Raw genomic sequence first — 23,540 nt, 5'->3', positions numbered from 1 at the left:
ATTTCACTTAGGAAACTTCTCATCTGTTCATAATTCCCCTTTCGGTATGCCAGCCTTTTGATTCCTAGTTCTTTTTGGGGGGAGATAAGTCCTAGCTCTACCAGGTACTCAAAGTTCAATACACTGTGGTCACATCATTCCCAAGGGCGCTTCCATCTTAACTTCCCTTATATCCCATTCATTTAGGGTAAATATCAAATCAAGCATTGCTGGTTCATCTTCTCCTCTCATTCTTGTTGGCTCTTTGGTATGCTGGCTTAGAAAGTTTCTTGTTGCCACGTCCAGCAGCTTAGCTCTCCATGTTTCTGGTCCTCCATGCGGGTCTCTGTTCTTCCAATCTATCTTCCCATGGTTGAAGTCTCCATAATTAGTAGTCCAGATCCATTCCTGCTAGCAACAGAAGCCTGCTCTTTCTATTATGTTAATGGTGGCCATGTTGTTTCTATCATATTCCTGTCTAGGTCTTCTGTCATTTGGTGGTGGATTATATATGACTGTGACTATAATTTTTTTCCCTCCATTTGTTACAGTACCTGCTATGTAGTCACTGAAACCTTCACAGCCCTGAATATTCCATCTCCTCAAAATCCCAGCCTTTTCTTACCAGCAGAGCTACACCACCCCCACCTCTTCCTTCCCTCTCTTTCCGCATAACATAATAGTCCTGTGGAAACACTGCATTGTTATTGTTTTCGTGATCTTTGTGTGTATGTGTGTGTGTGTGTGTGTGTGTGTGTGTGTGTGTGTGTGTGTGTGTGTGTGTGTGTGTGTGTGTGTGTATGCACGTGCGTTTATATATGTATTGTGTACGTGTGCGTGCATGGATGTGTAGAGTGTTCACGCGCGTGCATATCCCGTGGACTATCAATCAACCCCCCCCCACAACCCCCTCCTACCCCCGCTAACAACCATGTTGTTGTTGTTTCAGATTTAGCTACTCAGAACGAAGTGTCCATGTAGCACGGGCTATGGCGAGCCCGGAAACTAACAACCAGCTGATGGTGACCTACAACCTCCCCGTCAACCCGGGGGGGGGGCAGTGAGGGGGTAGAGGGGGGGGGGGCAGTGTGGGGGTAGAGGGGGGGGGGCAGTGAGGGGGTAGAGGGGGGGGGCAGTGAGGGGGTAGAGGGGGGGGGGGGCAGTGAGGGGGTAGAGGGGGGGGGCAGTGAGGGGGTAGAGGGGGGGGGGCAGTGAGGGGGTAGAGGGGGGGGGCAGTGAGGGGGTAGAGGGGGGGGGGGCAGGTGTAAAGGTCTTCTGCTACAAAAACAAGTGATGTAGAAATCATGATAAATGAAGCACACACACACACACACACACACACACACACACACACACACACACACACACACACACACACATACATACACACACACACACACACACACACACACACACACACACACACACACACACACACACACAAGCAGCAGTGACAAAGGTAACCAAATACAGGGCCAAACAAACAAACAAACAAACAAGCGAATAAGCCATAGTGAGAGGAGAATAAACAACAATAAAACATAAACACAAATAAATAACATATTAAACTTACATGAAAAAAAACCTTAATCGAATGAAAAAAAAACTAAAACAAAATAAGCCTAAACTTAAACAAATTAAAATAAGTTGAAACAAATAAAAACAAATGACAAGTAAGAACTAAATTAAAAAAAATAATAATTCGTGTTCCTCTGTAACCCTTTCCACCGCCGCCCACACACGGGATGGGTATGGGGTGCATAATAAAGAAATTGAATTCAACATTAAAAACGCAAAAGTAAAGAAAATGTATAAACATAAAACAACAAAGACAAACTTGGCTTTGATTTGACGAACGTCATATTTGAAGTGGTTTTGAAACTAGCCAGAAGCCTATACTACTTAGCCCGATAAACCGTCAATATTACGGTGCATTTAATGTCGCTAAAGCACCGGAATTTTGACGTTGTGCGCGGCGGCGGGGGGAGAAAAACGTGAAAAAATGCATCAAGTGTGAGGACAGGTTTTGTGGCATTAAACGATGTTTTGAGTCCTCTAAGAACGTCGCATTTTGAATGGTAGCGACCCCCCAATACGTTGAAAATACGACGTATTAGTAATATGGAATACCCGGTAACATTGACGCTTTCACCCCCCTGAAAGAAAACGGGAGCGACGACAACAAGAGGGCGACTACTCTATTTGGCTCGAAGGGTCGCCCTTAGCTTAATATGTTGCCTGATTGCACACAAGCTTCGCTGCAATCACTCTTAAATGAGACTTTCCAGACGCAAAATGGCCCTTAGAGCCATCAGTGTTGCAGTTTCTCACATAACAAAGTGGTTAACGATCAAAGTGGTTAATGATGATAACAAAGTGGTTGATGATCAGAGCTTCAGTGACCGCATTGAACCGCTCCTTGGGTATAACACACACTCGCCTCGCCATGCACCGATTGGGCCTGGGTTCGAATCCTGGGTGGATTAATTTTTTAAATTTTTCCCCGAGGGGCTAGTTTATTGGGCAGCGCCACTCATCGGAAGCCGGTTGGCCGAGCGGACAGCACGCGGGACTTGTGATCCTGTGGTCCTGGGTTCAATCCCAGGCGCCGGCGAGAAACAATGGGCCAAGTTTCTTTCACCCTATGCCCCCTGTTACCTAGCAGTAAAATAGGTACCTGGGTGTTAGTCAGCTGTCACGGGCTGCTTCCTGGGGGTGGAGGCCTGGTCGAGGACCTGGCCGCGGGGACACTAAACCCCGAAATCATCTCAAGATAACCTCAAGATCCTGTGAGTGGGCATACCGCCTTATCAGCATGTACGTCACTCCCGCATGTCCTTCTTTACCCAGCAGTAATTGGGTATACCTGGTTGTTAAGCCGATTGTATAGCGGGCCGTGTTGCAAGGTAAACTAGCGGGACAAAGTTTACCATGAACTATAGGAAGGAAAACTCTAAGCCTGCTAACAGGAGTCACCAGTTGTCTGCTCCTGTACTCTACAGTGTAGAGAAAAAAATTACACCGTATGGAAATATACACAGAGAGGTATACCCAGCTTCTTGGTGTACATAGACTGACAGTTTACTCCGGATTATGGTGACTCGAGTATACTTGCTGATTGGTCAATACGTTACCCCTCCAGACTCAGCTCGGAGGCTGATAGACCTGTAGCACAGTGGTCTACGTCCTTGGCTCCACAACCGAGGGACCCGAGCTCAATCCCGGGGTAAACTGTGATGGGCACATTAGGCAACGTGTGGTGTTTACAAGTTTACTAAGCTTGTAAACCCAAGCTTATAGTTATCCAGAGTGCCAAACGTTGTTCCACTGAGTGCCAAACGTTGTTCCACTGAGTGCCAAACGTTGTCCCACTGAGTGCCAAACGTTGTTCCACTGAGTGCCAAACGTTGTACCACTGAGTGCCAAACGTTGTCCCACTGAGTGCCAAACGTTGTTCCACTGAGTGCCAAACGTTGTCCCACTGAGCACTAAAAGTTATCCCAGTGGGTACTCAAAAGCTGCCCCATTACAACACATATAAATGGTGTTGTAATGGGTAAAAACAGGTAATGGGTAATGTTGTAATGGGTAAAAACAGTATTACAAAATATTCACATTCATCACTGTAAACTTTTGTTAATGAATTATTCACACTTCTTCTCATTATAATCTGAATAATGATAACAATAATCACCTAATTACAGAATTAAACGTGTGAATACGAGCGCCTGAAAGGTTCCCACAGAACTATATGAAGTCACAGGCGGCCAAAGACCTCATTATAGCCACTTGGACGGCAGTAACAGCCTGGGCGAACCAGCTAATAGATGAGCTTCAAATTATTGAAAAATGAAACTGAGCCCATCTAACGAGGCTATTAAGCTGTCGGGCAGTTCCCCCCGCCACGCTTGGCCGAACACCAGTCACTTCGTTCCTGGGTAGTGAGGCAGGCCCACCCGAGCCTACGACAGTCCCCTACCCATCACAAGTCACCCTGCAAAGTTGAGTGAGGCTAGCTACGGACATCTGGCCTCCATCCTAGGCACGAGTAGTCGGCATAACGCTGCCAGCTCATCAGGAACAGTAAGCATGACAGACAATTACCCATTCCATTGTAATCCAATGGAATGGGTACTCCATTGGATCAAATATTCCACTCTGGATCAAACTTTCAGCACCAACCCTTCATATTACTTTTAAATATATGTATATAAAATATAGCAATCTCCCTGAAGGGTGAATTATATCATTTAGAACTATGAAAACAACATTTTATAGTGACAGCAAATATTTAAACCGACTCATTATGACCTATATAATTTGCTTTACGATACACTAGTATTATGGTAAACCTGTATTACAACACGGTAAACCTGTATTATAACACGGTAAACCTGTATTATAACACGGTAAACCTGTATTAAAACACGGTAAACTTGTATTATAACACGGTAAACCTGTATTAAAACACGGTAAACTTGTATTACAACACGGTAAACCTGCATTTAAAACACAGTAAACCTGTATTAAAACACGGTAAACCTGTATTAAAACACGGTAAACCTGTATTATAACACGGTAAACCTGTATTATAACACGGTAAACCTGTATTAAAACACGGTAAACCTGTATTAAAACATATACCAACTGATAGGCAGGTATAAGCGGTATATATATACGTGCTCCTATAGTTACCTCTGGAGGCAATAAGCTTGAGCACTTGCGTAATACGTGTATAATAAGGTTAAGCACTTGCGTAATACGTGTATAATAAGGTTAAGCACTTGCGTAATACGTGTATAATAAGGTTAAGCACTTGCGTAATACGTGTATAATAAGGTTAAGCACTTGCGTAATACGTGTATAATAAGGTTAAGCACTTGCGTAATACGTGTATAATAAGGTTAAGCACTTGCGTAATACGTGTATAATAAGGTTAAGCACTTGCGTAATACGTGTATAATAAGGTTAAGCACTTGCGTAATACGTGTATAATAAGGTTAAGCACTTGCGTAATACGTGTATAATAAGGTTAAGCACTTGCGTAATACGTGTATAATAAGGTTAAGCACTTGCGTAATACGTGTATAATAAGGTTAAGCACTTGCGTAATACGTGTATAATAAGGTTAAGCACTTGCGTAATACGTGTATAATAAGGTTAAGCACTTGCGTAATACGTGTATATAATAGATCCCAACAGGAAATGGTTATGGGGGTCTTTGCGATTGTGAAGAGTGAAAGTCACCCTGCCTACACCAACAGCCAGGTGGATGGCAGACACCCCCCAGAGATCAAGAGTTCGATCCTATTACAATGCCCCATATATGTTTCTCATCGACACACACACACACCACGTTATTGTGTTTGGTAAATTTCCTATAAATTGTGTAATTGGTAAAAAAAAGGTGATTGGTAAAAGGTTCGTGGTGGTATGGATAACAGTATGGTTGAACACCATGATGTACTCACCCGAGCCTGTTTAACCTGAGTTATACTGGCAGGTTGTTCGTCTTGGAAGCCATTGGACGTTCCACACAGATAGTTCAGATTTACATATTGAATCCTTATTATTAATGGGTTTCATGAATATTCCAACTCCGGCATCGTATTTTACAACGATGAATAACTCGAGCGAACTTGACCCATCACTTAAAACATTGTATATATACGCTAGCTATATACATTTTTATTTTTTTGTTATTTGGCACCAGTCTCGCAAAAAAAAAATTGCATGAATTCTAGAGGTTGTTTCATGAACCATCGAACCATGAACGGTGGTTCATGGTTCGCTTTTTCACTGAAAAAGGTCTTTCTAAAGTCCCATGTGGCTAATGTGGGTACTCAGTTTCCACCTGTGTCCCATTGTTCGCGTACCACCAGTGTTGAATAGTTTATCCTTGTTTACCCGGTCGATTCCCCTGAGGATTTTGTAGGTTGTGATCATGTCTCCCCTTACTCTTCTGGCTTCCAGTGTCGTAAGGTGCATTTCCCGCAGCCTTTCCTCGTAACTCATGCCTCTTAGTTCTGGGACTAGTCTAGTGGCATACCTTTGAACTTTTTCCAGCTTCGTCTTGTGCTTGACAAGGAAAGGGCTCCATGCTGGGGCCGCATACTCCAGGATTGGTCTTACATATATGGTGTACAAGGTTCTGAATGATTCCTTTACACAAGTTAGTCCTGAAGGCTGTTCTAATGTTAGCCAGCCTCGCATATGCCGCAGATGTAATTCTTTTTATGTGGGCTTCAGGAGACAGGTTTGGTGTGATATCAACTCCTAGATCTTTCTCTCTGTCCGTTTCATTAAGTACTTCATCTCCTATTCTGTATCCTGAGTCTGGCCTCCTGTTTCCACTGCCTAGTTTCATTGCTTTGCATTTACTCGGGTTGAACTTCAACAGCCATTTGTTGAACCATTCACTCTGTCTAGGTCATCTTGTAGCCTCCTACTATCATCCTCTGTTTCAATCCTCATAATTTTTGCATCATCAGCAAACATTGAGAGAAACGAATCTATACCCTCTGGGAGATCCTTTACATATATCAGAAACAGTATAGGTCCAAGGACTGACCCCTGCGGGACTCCACTTGTAACGTCTCGCCAATCTGAGACCTCACCCCTCACACTGACTCGTTGTCTCCCGTTGCTTAGGTACTCCTTTATCCAATGGAGTACCTTCCCTTTCACTCCAGCCTGCATCTCCAGCTTTTTCACTAGCCTCTTGTGTGGTATTGTATCAAAGGCTTTCTGGCAATCCAAAAATATGCAGTCTGTCCACCCTTCTCTTTCTTGCCTGATTTTTGTTGTCTGGTCGTAGAATTCATGTAACCCTGTGAGTCAGGACCTGCCATCCCTGAACCCATGTTGGTGCTGTGTTACAAAGTTCCTTCGCTCCAGGTGCTCCACTAGCTTTCTTTGCACAATCTTCTCCATCAGCTTGCATGGTATGCAGGTTAGGGACACTGGCCTGTAGTTCAGTGCCTCCTGTCTATCCCCTTTCTTGTATATCGGGATTACGTTAGCTGCTTTCCAAATTTCTGGCAGTTCCCCTGTTGCCAGTGATTTGTTATACACTATGGAGAGTAGGAGGCACAGTGCTTCTGCTCCTTCCTTTAGTATCCAAGGGGAGATTCCATCTGGGCCTATAGCCTTTGTCACATCCAACTCTAGTAAACACTTCCTTACTTCCCCGCTGGTAATCTCAAACTCTTCCAGTGGTTACTGGTTAACTATTCCCTCTCTTATCTCTGGAATTTCTCCTTGCTCTAAGGTGAAAACCTCCTGGAATTTCTTATTCAATTCCTCACACACTTCCTTGTCGTTTGTAGTGAATCCTTCTGCCCCTATTCCTAATTTCATAATCTGTTCCTTTACTGTTGTTTTTCTCATGATGTGGCTGTGCAGCAATTTTTTTTTTTTTTTGAGATATATACAAGAGTTGTTACATTCTTGTACAGCCACTAGTACGCGTAGCGTTTCGGGCAAGTCCCTGGAATACGATCCCCGCCGCGAAGAATCGTTGTTACAACCAAGTAACCATTTTACTGTTAAGTTAAACAGAGGCTACAGTTAAGGATTTGCGCCCAGTAAATCCTCCCCGGCCAGGATACGAACCCATGACAAAGCGCTCGCGGAACGTCAGGCGAGTGTCTTACCACTACACCACGGAGACTGGTGTAAAATTTAGGCCTTGCTTGCGATGTAATTTTCGTATTGTCTTTCTGCCTCTCTTCTCATCCATACATATTCATTCCTAGCACTCTGGTACCTTTCTCTGCTCTCAAGTGTCCTGTTATTCCTATAGTTTCTCCATGCCCTTTTACTTTGCTGCTTAGCTAGCCAACATCTCTGATTAAACCATGGATTTCTCATTTTAATTTCACTGTTTTCCTTTTGGACTGGAACAAACTTGTTTGCTGCTTGCACTTCTGCGTGATGTAGTCCATCATATCTTGGGCCGTCTTTCCCCTGAGCTCTGTTTCCCATGCTATATCTGTTAGGAATTTTCTTATCTCCACATAGTTTCCCTTTCGGAATGCCAACCTTTTGTTTTCAGTATCCCTCCTCGAGTTCAATAACCCTTCTTCAATCAGGTACTCAAACACCAGTACACTGTGGTCGCTCATTTCTACTGGGGCCTCAAAACCGATTTCTCTTAAGTCGGAGTCGTTCAGAGTGAAGACTAGGTCGAGTCTCGCTGGTTCGTCATTGCCTCTCATCCTTGTAGGTTCTCTGACATGCTGGGTTAAAAAGATTCTAGTCACTACCTCCAATAGTTTGGCTCTCCACGTATCCTCGCCTCCATGCGGTTCCTCGTTCTCCCAGTCAATCCTTCCGTGATTGAAGTCGCCCATGATGAGCAGGTGGGATCTATTTCTACAGGCAGCAGAGGCTGCCCTCTCAATTATAGTGTTAACTGCCTTGTTGTTGTTTTCGTACTCTTGACTGGGTCTTCTGTCATTTGGTGGAGGGTTGTATATTACTGCTACTACTATTCTTGGTCCTCCCATTGTCATGGTGCCTGCTATGTAGTCTCTGGAACCCTCACAGCCCGGGATAGTCATCTCCTTGAAACTCCATTTCTTTCTCATCAGTAGAGCCACTCCGCCTCCTCCCCTACCTTCCCTCTCTTTCCTTATTACTGTGTACTCCTGGGGAAACACGGCATTCGTTATGTTTCCTGAGAGTTTTGTTTCAGTGAGTCCGATTACATCTGGGTTGTGTGTGTTGGCGCGCGCGCGCGCGCGCGTGTGTGTGTGTGTGTGTGTGTGTGTTGTGTGTGTGTGTGTGTGTGTGTGTGTGTGTGTGTGTGTGTGTGTGATGGCCCGAGGGTTTGAGTACTACCGTTCTTTCACTCCTCGTATCCCAGCTCCTTGCCTTCGAATCCCAAGCTCCTTGTCCTCATATCCCAGCTCCTTGTCTTCGTATCCCGCTCCTTGTCCTCGTATCCCGCTCCTCCCGCTCCTGTCCTTAATTTGGTACGCTTGTAGAATAGTTGTTCATGGTCCTAAAGAAATTATAAATAATTGATATGGTATAGACACTCTTATCATATTTTGGTACAGACACTAGTGTATTTTGTTTACTTTAAACCATTCATTTTTCTTTGTAACTTAAACATAATAAGTGTGTTTTGTTTCTTTTAGGTCTTTTGGTGTAGTATTATGGGAGCTGCTGACGTGCGAGATTCCTTATCGTGACGTTGATAATTCGGCCATCATCTATGGTGTGGGTTCCAACTCTTTGCATCTACCCATCCCCTCCACTTGTCCTGATGGCTTCAGATTAATTGTTCAAATGTGTTGGAACAGTAAACCGAGAATAGACCATCATTTAAGTATATTTTGATGCATCTTGATATTGCAGCAGTAGAGATTCGCAGCACTCCCCCAGAAACATATTTTAAAACCCAGGTGAGCTTATAGTATCTTCAAAATTCTTAATGTCTTAAATATAAATATCAGATTCCAGTACTGTGAAATATAATTAAAATTGGGTACAAACTTGCTTGTCAATGTTTAATGAAGCAATTCTTATTTGTTTGATATTTCTTTTGGCAATATTTTAAGCATTTTTAAGTCTTCAACACTCAAAGGTATTACAATGTCCGTAAAAAAATTCTACATGAAGCCATTTCCAATAAAGGTAGAAAAGTTCCTTGAGGAAACAATGACATCAAACAAATTCTTGCCTGAAACACTGCGTGTATTAGTGGCTTTCGGCATAATATATACGTACTAGCTCTTATCTATAAATCCAACATTCTGTTTGTAACTTTATTTATTTATTTATTTATTTATATACAAGAAGGTACATTGGGTTAGAGAGAATACATAGCATAGTATTTGCAATCTTGTAAAGCCACTAGTACGTGCAGCGTTTCGGGCAGGTCCTTAATCTAACAGATACTATTTTTTGTATGTACTTTTACCTGAATAAACATCATTATTATTATTATTTTTATTAAATAGATATACAGTACATATCATAGATAGATTAAAATGGAAAATTACACTAATGCATGGTTTGCAATGTATATAAGCACATGTAATATTGTAGAAATTGTTTATTCAAAATAATAAAAATAATAATAATACTGTAACAATTTTTATTTTTTTAAAGGAAATATAGTGCTGTATTTGATTGTATTATGTAGTTTTTTACAAGTGTTATATTATATCATACACTTCGGCACTGTAAGGCTTAAAGTAAATGCATATTCCTTATGGTAATGTTATTGTAGCCTAAATTACAGTTTGACTTTACAAAAAATATAATATTTGTAGATGAGTTTTAAATTTTAATAGTTAATACAGTACTATACTTTAAACTAGTAGATATCATTACTCTTTTGTATTTATAATGGTGTAGATTGTGTAGTTTGCACCTATCTTTGTGATACAAGGACTGCATGAGAGGATACACAAACACCGTAGCATGTCACCATTTTCTTAACAATAAGTAACACGGCCAACAATAGCCCAGGTACAAACGAGTTAATGACACAGGTGGTGCAAGGATGAAAAGTAATGTAAGACTGATTATTATCTGAAGGCTTTATTCAAAAGCTTAAGTGCGAATTGAACAGATAAAGTGATAGGCATTAGTATGTCTGCTGTCTATAACTTATTGTATTTCTGATTTTATGTTTCTTGCCCTATAGTGTACAGTATATGGTATGGTATTTTCAATAGTGTTTTCACATTTTTTGGTAATCTTCTTTATTTCTCTTTTCAGATGTCATGGAAAGCAGAGATCCGACAGCAAATGGCATCTATGAACTCAAGAGGGTCACATATTCCACACATAGAAGAAGACTTGGTAAAACGGCGTCATGATGAACTCAAACATGCACAGGTTGGATTTCAAAATTTTCTAATATTAATTACTCAATACTCTAATGAATTCAAATTTTAAAGGTTGTAAGGTTTTCAAGTAAATATCACTGATTTTAATGTTACTCTGGTTATTGCAGGACATACGTGAACATTGGGAACGAAAACTGGTAATCGCTAACGATTTGTATCTAGAACTATCGGCAGCAATGCTACAACTAGAGCAACGTGAAAAGAACTGCTGAAGTAAGTTTAATGTGTGAATCCTGCATGCTAATACCCACAATCATCAAATCCACTCTAATTGTTCAAACAACTACTGTACTTCAACTCTGGATCATATATGGACTAATATAGCCCCTCTCCCGTCTTGTATAATTACTGATAGAACAACTGATCACTTTTCTACCTCCTCGTAACAAACATAAATATCCTTAAATACAAAAAAATTTACCTTCACACTATACAGCAACATACAACCCTCATAGATGAACTTTGCAATATAACTGGGAATCAGAATTAAATAATGTACATGGCATCTTACATCATCTGATATCTTTCTTACTATAATTTGTCTCTACAATACATGTCATCCTCTCCCTCAGCAAACCAACAACTGATACGAGATTTAACAATCCATGGCTCACAAATAACAAATGATATACTTAATATAATTAACAAACATGAATATAAAACCACATAAACTTGGCCTAGTCACAAAAGAATTACCTAAAAGCTACTTACACAACACTCAAACAACAAACAAATTAAATTCATCAAGATGGTAACATCTTGCCCTCAAATTTAGAAATAGAAACATAGTTCGATAGCTTCTTATCTTCAACTGAAAGTTATTCTTGCTAGAAATATTTCAGAATCTTGGACAAATGTTGTTAACACATCTCACTTGCAGCTTTCCTAACCCTACCTTTTGTCAATCATCCCTCAGACATTATCTCCATAATTTATGCAAAACCACGGGCAATAACACTGAAATACCAACAATATTTGAAAATGTTCAAGAAAGCTCCTCATTACTTTCACTTGCCATAGCTCTTCTCTTCAACAGAGCTCTTGAATCACAAACCTTTCCTGATTTGCCAAAAATGCAAGTAGTACAGTAATTCCAATTCATAAGAGGGTACCACAGATGACATAAATAATTAGAGACTAATATGAAATCATCATACATTATTATACAACATTTCAGCCATCTCAGCTTCAGATCCCTAAAGAGTACCAATATTGCCAGTGTTAGTTTATTTGACTTGATCAATACATCCCTAGACAAAATTAATTTCCAATTGACTTCTTAATTGACCAAAGGAAAGAATTTAATATTTATTTATTTATTTATTTATTTATGCATATACAAGAATGTACATAAGGAATGTGAGGATACAAATATGGTAATTACAGTCTTGTAAAGCCACTAGCACGCGCAGCGTTTTCGGGCAGGTCCTTAATCTAAGAAAATCTTTTTCTTTTTTTTTAAGAATATTATAAATCACACTAACTTCCTACTTAAATTTCAGCATTACAGAATTCAAGGGAACACGCTGAATGATATCCAGTCATATCTCAACAACAGACACTATTACTACCTTTATCATCTCTCCAAACCACATACCTGTACCCTAAATGACCTAGTAAACAACGAGTTAAAAAAAAAGGTCCACTTTCTCATGGATGTCAGTCAACAGGCTCACACTTAACACAGAAAGGATCCACTACATTTGATTTGGAAACAAATAATGTAACCAAATAGACCTTAAAGTACAAATACAGTATAAACTGAAAGTATAAGTGAGGGAAAATTCCTTAACTTGTACACTCACAAGAGTTAATTTAGCACTCATATAGAGCACATTACCTAAAAAGGATTTAACAGTTTATATACTTTACTTTTAAAATCAGATACTATGTCCCCTCCACTCTGCTCTTCTCGCATGTTATTACTTGCTAGTTTATCTCTATCTAACTAACAATGTGCATGGAGCTAAACTACTGCAACCCCTCACATCACCCAACTTACATCTATACTAACACATCTCATTTTACCTCCTTTATATATACATTTTACTGTACAGTATACTGTAAACAAAAAATCAACTGAGTATTCTACGAAGAGATAAATTTATCTTACTTAAATTCTGAAAGCTAACTTTCGTAAATAATATTCCCTATCATACCTGCAGTGTCACGTAAAAAACAAATCCAAGAAAGGAAGAGATGACTTAGTTATATATACAGTAAATGTAGATAGATACCTACTAACCCTCTACTGTACAGTAAATTTTCTCAGCAAGGTTGTAATGCAGCTGTTGAACACAATAAGTAATGAAGTGCTGTCAATTATATACTATATGAATCTCCTGTGGTGACAAAAAAGAAACTTTCAGTAAGCATTGTAGCAGTAATCTGAAATCTTGTTCCATTTGTATTTCCAGTACTGTAACTGGATCAACTCTGGCGTCTTCTGCAAGCGTAGGGTAATTAGGGTACCATATATAAGGACAAACACAAAAATTAAATGTAAAATGCTGGTAATCATAGTAGTGGGTGTGTGCTGAAAATCTGAGATTTAATTTTTTATCGCAAAAAATGGAGAATGAGATATGAGCAGGTGAATTGGCGAGATGTGTGTACATCATTATTCATACAGTATGTGTAATACAGTACATATATCATATTATATATATGCATAATATAAACAATAATTTATTTACTGTATGTATGAATATGATAATATTATCCAGTCAGGTTAAACATCACTGGGTCAGGCTGGTAACTGGATGTGTCATCATGAGGTCAGCTATCATTATTGGAGAAAGCTGCAAGGAAAACTAAAATTGTTTGAGAGTAATTTCATATGTGCTAGACTCTGAAGACAATGATGATGATGTGTCATCATGAGATCAGTTATCATTACTGGAGGAAGAGCTGCAAAAAACTGAAAATGTTTGAGAGTAATTTTCATATGTGCTAGACTCTGAAGACAATGATGCCAAATATGAACAGCTCTACATTATTTTAAGGTCTACAATTAATTTAATTTAAAGTCTTTGTGTGGACATTAGCTTACAACATACAGGCTTGGTTTCTTAAATGTCCCCCTGGGTTACTTGTCCCTCCATAAAACCCATCGAATCCTATATCTTTGGTGTCGCACAGCTCGTATCCCTTTGTTCTTGTATTGGCATCCTGAGAGAATATTTATACCTTTAGAATATCCCTTGACACAGACGATGCTACATAGTCTTCCCAGCTAGATACTTTCTTTTAATAATTCACAGCACTTGACAGTATACGGTATGGTAGCAAATTTGTAAATGATATAATGCTTGTTGAGGCATTAGGTGCATTATGGAAATATTTGAAAATATTTTTAAGAGATTATAGAATGGAGGAAAATATATTAAATTATAGTAGGATGTGTATAATATGAATGTACCAAGTAGAATGGTAAATTTTCTTGTGGATTCTGCATGAGCTAAAATTTAGTACAGAATAGTATTATAGAAAAATGTAACTCACATTTTTATTTAAAACAATTATACCAATTACTAATACTATTCTATAAAGAACCCAACTCACACATCTGAGTTGAAATGAGAGTGAAGACATTTAGGTCAGTCTTGAACCCTTATTAAGTTATGATCAGAATGATCATAATGATCATGAATGGACCAAAACATCGTCACTTTTCTTTAATTTCATATATGGTGTGAGTTATGTTATTTGTTTTCAGCACCATTATTGTGACATTTTTCTGCAATAAATGTTTAGATAATTTAAATATTATGAAATAAGAGAAAATAGTAAAGTACAGTAAAGTAAGTAAATTTTATTCAGGAAAGTACATACATAGTTGATTTACAAACATAATGTTGGATTTATAGACAGAGCTAGTACATACAATACCTAAAGCCACTAGTCAGTGGCACTAATCAAACAGTTACTATCTCTGTGCATGTGTATTATACACTAAGATTGCATTATAATAATTTTTGAACAGTTAAAGAAAAAAGATTGGCAGTAAATATAAAGTTGTAGGTCGTCTTCCAGGCGGGAGCATGCAAATCAGATACACAAAGGTAAACGAAGGATTGTGCGACCATTGATCAAAGCCCAAGAGAGACTGCAGGCTCGTAAAGGCAGCCAGCTTACCTCTTCCAACCAAACTAGTCCTGAGGCCCCATCCAGTATACTTTCTCCTTCCAAGTTATCTTCGGTAAGTACTATGAAAGTACTTTGGTAATGTAAAATTTATATTCGGTAAGTACTGTTTGTACAACACATTAATTTGGCTAGATATTAGCCTTCAGTTAATATCCAGGTTTTGTTAATTGTACATAAAAATGCTAATATGCATAGTACTGAGTGCTGAATATATTTTCTCTTAAATAGCAAGCGGGAAATTATTTAATGAAATTACAGCTGAAAAAATAGGAACTTTATCAGTAGTTCTTTAAATACAGTAAATGTTGTGGACAAATTGAAACGTTAATGAAGTACAGCCATTGCCAATTTTTTTATAAAGAACAATTTCTGGCTTCAGATCAGTTCAGTTCATAATGTATTACAAAATCAAATTATATTTCCATTTTACTGGTCACTGTATCTTATCTGTTTTATCAGTTTCATATTGATATGCTTTGTCTATTTTGTAGTGTGTGCAGATGCATTTTCTATCTAACTATTATATTCTTAAAACTCTCATCCATTTAGTATCCTTAAAAATGTTTTCACTTTATACGGAATATTTCACATCTTCTGAAGAGATTTAATTGCAACTACATAAACCTTGATTTTAATCATATGTTCCCATATGCACTCCCATAACAAACCTTTATGCGTTACAATATTTGATCCTTCCTGGTATTTTTTTTTTTAAATTTTGCCCCGAGGGGCGAGTTTATTGGGCAGCGCCATTCTCATGCTTGGGGAAACTGCTTACCCAGTACAGTAGTACTAAATATTCATATTATTGCTTATTGATTTACCTGCTTTATCATAGTTGCTATTATTTATGTCTTATTTGACATTTGTAATGGGCAGTAAGTCATTTATTATTCATGTCATCATAATTCATCACAACGAATTATGTTCATTAAATACATAAATGCTATTTAAATGCACATTTTCAAATGTTTAAAGACTTTTCAGCTTTAGTTTACATGCAACAAATTAGGAAGGAAGCAGGGAAATATGAAAGATGATGATAATAATAATAATAATAATAATCATAATAATAATAATAACATCATAATAATAATGTAAAAACATAGAGAAATAGGAAATGTTGCTTAATAGGAGAATATTACAGTTTAGAAATTAATGTCGAGCTAAGGAATTTAATAAAATTTGTCCCAACAGAACCGATCGAAGAAACCTCTGTATACAGAAATAGGGACAAATAATCTACCCTTGTCCACAACACGCCCTGTCTCCCTCCACGTTTCCCAAAATCACACCCGAATATCTTCTCCATCTCACACTGGAGGAAATGCAATAGAGTCAGGTCACCAAGAGTCAGATTTTGTGCGTGGCGGGTCAGGCTCAAGTCGACGGCGGTCCCGTCATCAGCGTAACAAGAGTCACGGGGGTGTTGTAGCATATGTCAGCTCGGCCACTAGTCCCAAACATTGTGTAGTGCCAGATAGAAGGGTAGGTATCATACTTTTATAAATACTGTACTCTATGTATTATTTATGTGCATATTATAAAATGGAAATATTAGTATTAATTTGCTATGGCATAATGATTAAAGTACTGTGCAGTATGTTTTATTACTGTGCTATCTTAGTTTCCAATATTTCATGTCATACTGTACAATATATCTTACTGCATAATGAGTTGGTCATACAGTATATGATTACTAATTCAAATTTTATTTACCTAGGGATATAGTTTAAGCCCAAGTCAAGAAAGAGTTCCTATACTTGTTGACTCTGGAACACAGACCGACCACATGGATATGAGTGAAACAGACACATCTCCTGTAAAGACTCCAGGGCCTAACAAACCATCCACCCTTCCTCTTCAGCAAGAAGAGATAGATACAGGTGGGGGTAGTAAGCCGCCCTGTGGACATACTGTTTTAGAAACAAGTCCTAATGGCAACACAATCCCAGAACAGAGTCCGTGTTGTGAGCATTGTCCAAGACAACAATACCGACGGTTCACATCAACAGACTCAAACGATTCAAATAAAAATTTTCCAATAGCTGATCCTGTGGTAGCTAGACTGAGTGAGGGTAGGCAAGAATATACTATTGAGGAAACGCTTCAAATTCTTAATAACAATGAGGATGATGTAGACATTTTACACCAACTTGGTGACAAATGGGATGCAATTGAAAGAGTTTTGGCTGATAAGAAAGCTCTACCAAATGGCTACAGACAAGTCAGACATGGCCCTCTCATGAGATTTGAACAGCCTATCCCAGAAAATGACTTTTCTGAGTCTACACCAATGGATGTTAATCAGCCAAAGCTAGAAGGAATGTCACAGAGTCAATCCTCAAATACGACAAATGAAGCAGATGAGGATGAGAGGCATTCCAGTATCGATCAAGACATTCTCAATAGGAATTCTGATATGGTAGCATCCAGTGAAATCGATTCCAGTCATGATTCAGTCGGTCATGAAGTTTCAGCATCAGAAGAAGATGAAGATGACTGTGATGATGGGTCACTGGATGGTAACTATCAAGTCATCAAGCGGAGATGGTAAGTAGATGTACAACATTACTATTGCTCACCAATTTAGTAATAGAACAAGCTAGTACAGTAAAGGATAGTAGATTGCTGAAATATATATACTGTAATGTGAACAAAAAATAGAGATGGATAAAATTGTAAAATTAAAGAGTGAAAAGGTAGGTTTAGCTATAAAGAAAAGTTTTAGGATATGATTTTAAAATTTAACAAGTGTACATTTGTTCCATGGACAAGTGTACATTTGTTCCATGGACAAGTGTTTTCAGTTGCTCCTTGCCAAGCATATCGTATTTGTCTAGTTGTGAAAGTGAACACAATATTTAAAAATCATGAGAACTGGAAAACATCACAGCAGGCCTATACTAGGCAGACCCCCATTTGAATCCACCCACTCTCACCCAAATATATATCCAAACTATTCTTGAAACTTGTTAAACTGTTTGTCTCAATAATGATAGGCAAGAACCCATTCCACTCATCCGTAATCATATTAACCAGCATGACTGTATCCTTCCTGAAACAAAATTTATCTTATGTACCCAATGTTGCTGGTTCTGACAGTTTCAGAACCATGTTTATGGTTCTTGACTCACTTCAATACCTAGATCATATAACACCTTGTTAGGTACCTCTCCACCGAGAGCAGATTGAGATGCGTTAATCTGTGGGTGTAGGAAAGTTCCTCAATACCAGGTATCAGCCTTGTCAATCTTTGTATTTTCTCAAGAGAGTTCATATCCATTCTGTATTTTAGCTGTCAGATCTACACAGCATAGTCCAAGTGGAGTCTGACTATAGATAAGGCAACAGTAAATGTGGCTTGATGTATTTGTGAATAAAAGTTTATTTTGAGGGAATGCCATTAATACTGATTTATCTCCTATGACATTATTACAGTATTCTGTATTTTATTCTTTTTACAGCTTCATGCGTCGACCTATACCAAGGAGCAAAAACCATCGATCTGTTTGCATGACAAGGTCTACACAGAGTACGCAGAGTAGTGAGGGAGGTGTGTCGGAAGATGAGCCTGGGCCTTCTGTGAGAGGGATGTACTATAGTCGAAGAGCAGTCGTTCATGAAGGAGTTAGCCGTTACCCATCAAGGCTAATGGTAAGGAAATCTATTTTTTTTTAAAGATTAATTTTAATGTAGTGGGCAAGAGAATTTTGTAGGATGGGTAAAAGCAAATTTGTTTTAGTAATTTAACTCTTCAATAAAATATTGTTATCACAAAAATGCATTTCCTATCAAAAGAAACCTTTCTTGTTCCCAGATATTACATACATTGTAAACCAGTAATTAAAGAAAAATATTACAAATAGTTGTGAATTTATCTACCCGAGTGGTATCATGTTCATAGCAAGTGGCACTATCCATTTGTATGCTGCTGCATTTCATACGCCAGCTGTAGGTAGAGAGAGTGCCAGCATGCCTGCACCGTTTGATATGCTGCTGGTCATGTATAAATTTAGGTATCATTAAAGTTGATAACCAAACAATGGCTGATGTCCACCCTTCAGCCATGATCAGCCACAGCAACACGAACGAACACAGGTTTGAGTATTCGCCTAATTGTGTTTACAGGGATTGCCCTTCGGCTCCTATTTTTCAATCTTTAAATGTGTACAGTTTCCCAAGCCTACTGGGCTATTACCTTATCTACATTTAAAGTACTGTATGGTACTTTATAATGCATTCCATTTGTTCACTACTCTGACACTGACAAAATCTTTCTAGGGTCTGTACATTTTGGGTACAGTACTTTGTTTCTGTGTCCCCTTGTTTGTCTAACACTCATTTCATATAATCTGCCACATTGCCATGTCAATCTTCCTGAGAATTGTATTTGCTAAAATCTCGGCATTAACCGCTGTGTCTTACAGTGATGAGATTAAGATTAAATACCTGACTTATATTTCAGAATGGTGCCGGATCATCTCATGTCAGCGACACCTCAGACTCTGATGATGATGGAGATGCTATAAGTGTCAAGGCAGTAGCTCCTGTCATACTTCAAGACAAAACTAGTGTTGGGTCAAGAAACAGTCTTAATATTGAGGCAGTAGAAGGGCAAGATTCTGCTGGTGAATGGTGAATTTATAATAATTCAGAGTACAGTATATAACCATGGCAATTTTTAGTGAAGTGAATATTGTGATGTGTTCATGGAGTTATACCTCTACTTAGCTGTATTTAAGATCATCAGTACTTGACCTAATTATTAATATACCAAAATACTAAGAACCACTTTGGAATTTATCATTAAATGATCATTATACATGTAACAAAAACTTTTGGATACTAAAATATTTGATGTGTACAGTACATATAAATATTTAAGCGACCATCAAGAATCCCTATATAAGGTTACAAATTAATTTTGTTTGGAAATCATTTAATTTTGCATGCAAGAACCTCTATAATATTTACCAAAACATTTCCAGATGTGACACTTCTGAATGTTTTCAGATAATATGAAGTGTTAAATTCAACATATGTAATATATCTTACTGTTCAGGAAACAAGGGAATACAGTATCTGAAAATGCACATTCCTCCTGGTTCCTTAAACAACCTGATGAGCACAGTTGCACAACTTTATCATCAATAAGATTTCTTTTTATAATAAAATACAGTTCTATGAAGATATTCACTAAAGGAACTTACAACAGGTTTTGACAAATTCTTGAATATAAGACCTTGCAATTGTGGCCATTCACGAATGTTATTGTTCTCCAGATAATATCTTATGACCTCTGTGTTAAATTTTATTAAGTTAATGCATTCCATATGACAATTTACTGTTAAAAGTGCTCAATAGATTTTCCTCATGTTGCCCTCAATTGTTATTTGTATAATATAGGTTTTAAGACTTACATTTTTCTTTCATGATGAAACTAAGCATTCCATTTTGTTGATAGCTGGCATTTGTACATTACTGTAATTTAAAGCTTCTTATGTAATGTGTATATGACTTAACGGTACAGTTATTTGTTATGTTTATAACTAGCTATTTGGTTGTGTTTTGTCCTCAGCTTGTATTCTCTAGTCTGGAGTGCATAATCTCAAATTCTGAAACGTTACTTGAACTGGTAAGAGTGTACATTCTGGCTTGTAGGCTATTGATAACTAGCACTACTAGTATGTAACGAAGGCAAATGTAATCAGTAGTAATTACTGATACAGTATTGTATTTATTCTTAACATACCTCCAATTTTAACATTGTAAATACCATTCCAAGTACATTATGTTCTTATCATCCATAGTACCTATTGAATGAGAGTGGTCTTCACTCCAGTGATGGCAATCCATCAAATAATGTTTCAGGATTCGGGCATAAACCTCAAAATGTTCATAATCAAGAAAAAATAAAACACATGAAGAAGATACAAAAGGGTTGCAAGTATATGTGTAGAGTGACGGGCAATTTTCAGCGTGTGGCAATGAAGAACAGTTCATTTTGATGGAAATAAAATACTCTGTACAATTATAAACATTTTTGTCATTGAAAATTGATTGAATCCTGTATAGGTAATGCTGGTCATACCGATTGATATCGTTTTGTGTTGATCTTTAACGGCAGAAGAAATGCAACCAAAGAAGGTATGACTTTCAGTGAATATTACTGTGGCTAGCAGGATTCATGGGTGTGAATCTTTGGATGTATCATTCTCTCAGTGTATCGTGCAAATAATCATCAGAATGATGTCACAAACTGAAAACATTATTCATAGTCCAAGTAAGTAACTGAAATGGCTGGTCTGTAATTAAAAAAACTGAGATTTGTATAAAATAACATTACTGAAAACTTACAAATATATTTGAATATTTTCTTTATAATTAAAATAAATGTACAAAAACCAATATGTATAAAACATTTGCAAGTTGATATCTGATACTGTACTGTACTGCATTGAAGTTGAAAAATTGAATTATGATGTGTCACTTTAATATACTGTACTGATTTTTGTCAGTGAGCATTATTTGGTTGCACGAGATCTGCCAAGTACCTGCGTAAGATACATAGGTTTCGAAATGTCTTGCTGTGGGTGAGGAGTCCAGGTTAAGCAGCTCTGGCAGAGATGGTAACTACATGAAGTGTATATCTGACTGAATCATTTTACATAGAACTTTAATGAAATAATAAAAAATAGTTCTTTCTTTTTAAGTGGATTGTTTTTTTAGAAGCAATGGACACACATTTTTGCAGGCTCTGCAAAAACTGGCGAATTTAAAAACTTTCTCTAATGGACAATATAGAACAGTCAGAAAGACAGTTACCTTCAGTTCAGTTACAGAAAGTGTGTTACCTTCTCTGATATTGAGCCTTGATAGGTCTTGTGTAGATATATGTGTGGGCTGTATATGGTCAGTGGATTAGATGAATGCATCTCTTAAGAAATTTCATTGTGTGAATGCCAACAAATGTAAATTATAAATTAATGCGAGTACTGTACTGTACTGTAGTGTGTGGGCGTAGTTACCCGGCATACTCCGCTATAAGTACGTTAACACATGGATTTGTTTTTATTACAACCTGAGAAGTATTATTATATGAAAATCATATTTTAAATGTAACAAGATTAAGTTATATAGTGTATGAGCTGATAAAATTTGGGTGTAGAGAATTTATTCATATAAATTGTTTCCGTAAAATTACTGGGTGGTGATGACCCTTAAATTATGAATGATCCAGCTGGAGTAAATATTAAACTATACCAGTGTTAAATTATTTTATTGTACATATTATGTAAATTTTAGTGTGAGTAGGTTTTGGATATACCCGTGTATATATTGTATTCCAGATATTTTTTTGTCATGTTCATAGCCAGTTATGTATAGCACTGTGTTAATTAAGCTTCACTACATTATCTCCTTTTGCAGTTCATTGGGCCCATGAATCATCTATATATTCATCCTGAAGTCAGTTCTGGGAAACTTGGCTAATTTTACCGATCAGTCATTTCCCTGTAGATGGCAGGTTTATTACAAGGTGTTGACAGATTTCTGTACAGTTGCAAATCATGCAAAATTATAAATCTGCACTAAAATTTTACACTGCTGTTCTTTTTCATTTAATGAATAAGAACTCATATATAAATATTCTTTTTATTAGAAATATAATGGTGCCAAATTCAGTTCGAGTTGGCAGCAGTGAATTTCCAATATTTGTATAAATGTAAAATGATCTCTTTCATGGTTCAATAAGTTTTTGCATATCTATTTTCTATAATGGTACAATGAAAGTGACTTAACAAGATAGTTTCTTTGCTCCAGCATTTCCTTCAATCTGTTCCTACTTATCACCTTCCCCAGCCTTTACAAATTATTTTTTCACACCTTCACAAACATCACGCTCCATATTTATTATCTTTTCACCCTCCTCAGCTCCTTATTTATTATCTTTTCACCCACAGTTCCTTTTTCTTAACTTCTTATTCATTACACACCTAGAGTCATCTTTTCCTCAGCTCCCAATTGCCCTTGCTCAGCTATTCTTCCTCTCAGTATACTTTTACACACATCTCAAGATGATTCTCACTATGCTGTAATGTTTTCTGTCTTTAGTCTCTCTGCCTTTCTTGTCTTCATTTTTGTTCATGTATCCCTATCCCAGAATTACCATGTGATTGTTCTGGAAAAATACTCTACCTTCAAAATAAAATAAATGTGAAATACAAAGTACTGTTGTTTGCATATCCTGCTTCTTGTTACTTGCTATTAAAATAAAAAAAAATTCTAGACTATTTTTTTAGTTAAGTTACAATATAAAGCTACACTAATCACCTGGAAAGATTGCTGCAAGGTGAATTGCTTCAATAGTATCATAATGCATTCTCGCAGAATGACAGAAGCATTTGGGCAATGTTTATTTTCACTTGACTTTTGTGCTCATCTAGTACTGTACTGTAGTTAGATATACACAAATATAGCATGAGGACAGGTCAAGAGACCTATGCATTGTTTGTTCATATTAAGGAGTCCGGTGACTGAGGA

The 23,540-nt window shown here is 37.7% G+C and overlaps 1 pseudogene; it reads left to right on the top strand.

Moving 5' to 3' along the window:
- Positions 1 to 2,274: 2,274 nt before the first annotated feature.
- Positions 2,275 to 23,226, top strand: LOC138349922 (mitogen-activated protein kinase kinase kinase 13-like; annotated as a pseudogene).
- The last annotated feature ends 314 nt before the right edge of the window (positions 23,227 to 23,540 follow it).

This window comes from Procambarus clarkii, chromosome 43, assembly GCF_040958095.1.
Source record: "Procambarus clarkii isolate CNS0578487 chromosome 43, FALCON_Pclarkii_2.0, whole genome shotgun sequence".
Classification (NCBI taxonomy): Eukaryota; Metazoa; Arthropoda; class Malacostraca; order Decapoda; family Cambaridae; genus Procambarus; species Procambarus clarkii.
The sequence above is the reverse complement of the archived record's forward strand: the minus strand, read 5'-3'. Positions and strand labels throughout refer to the sequence as shown.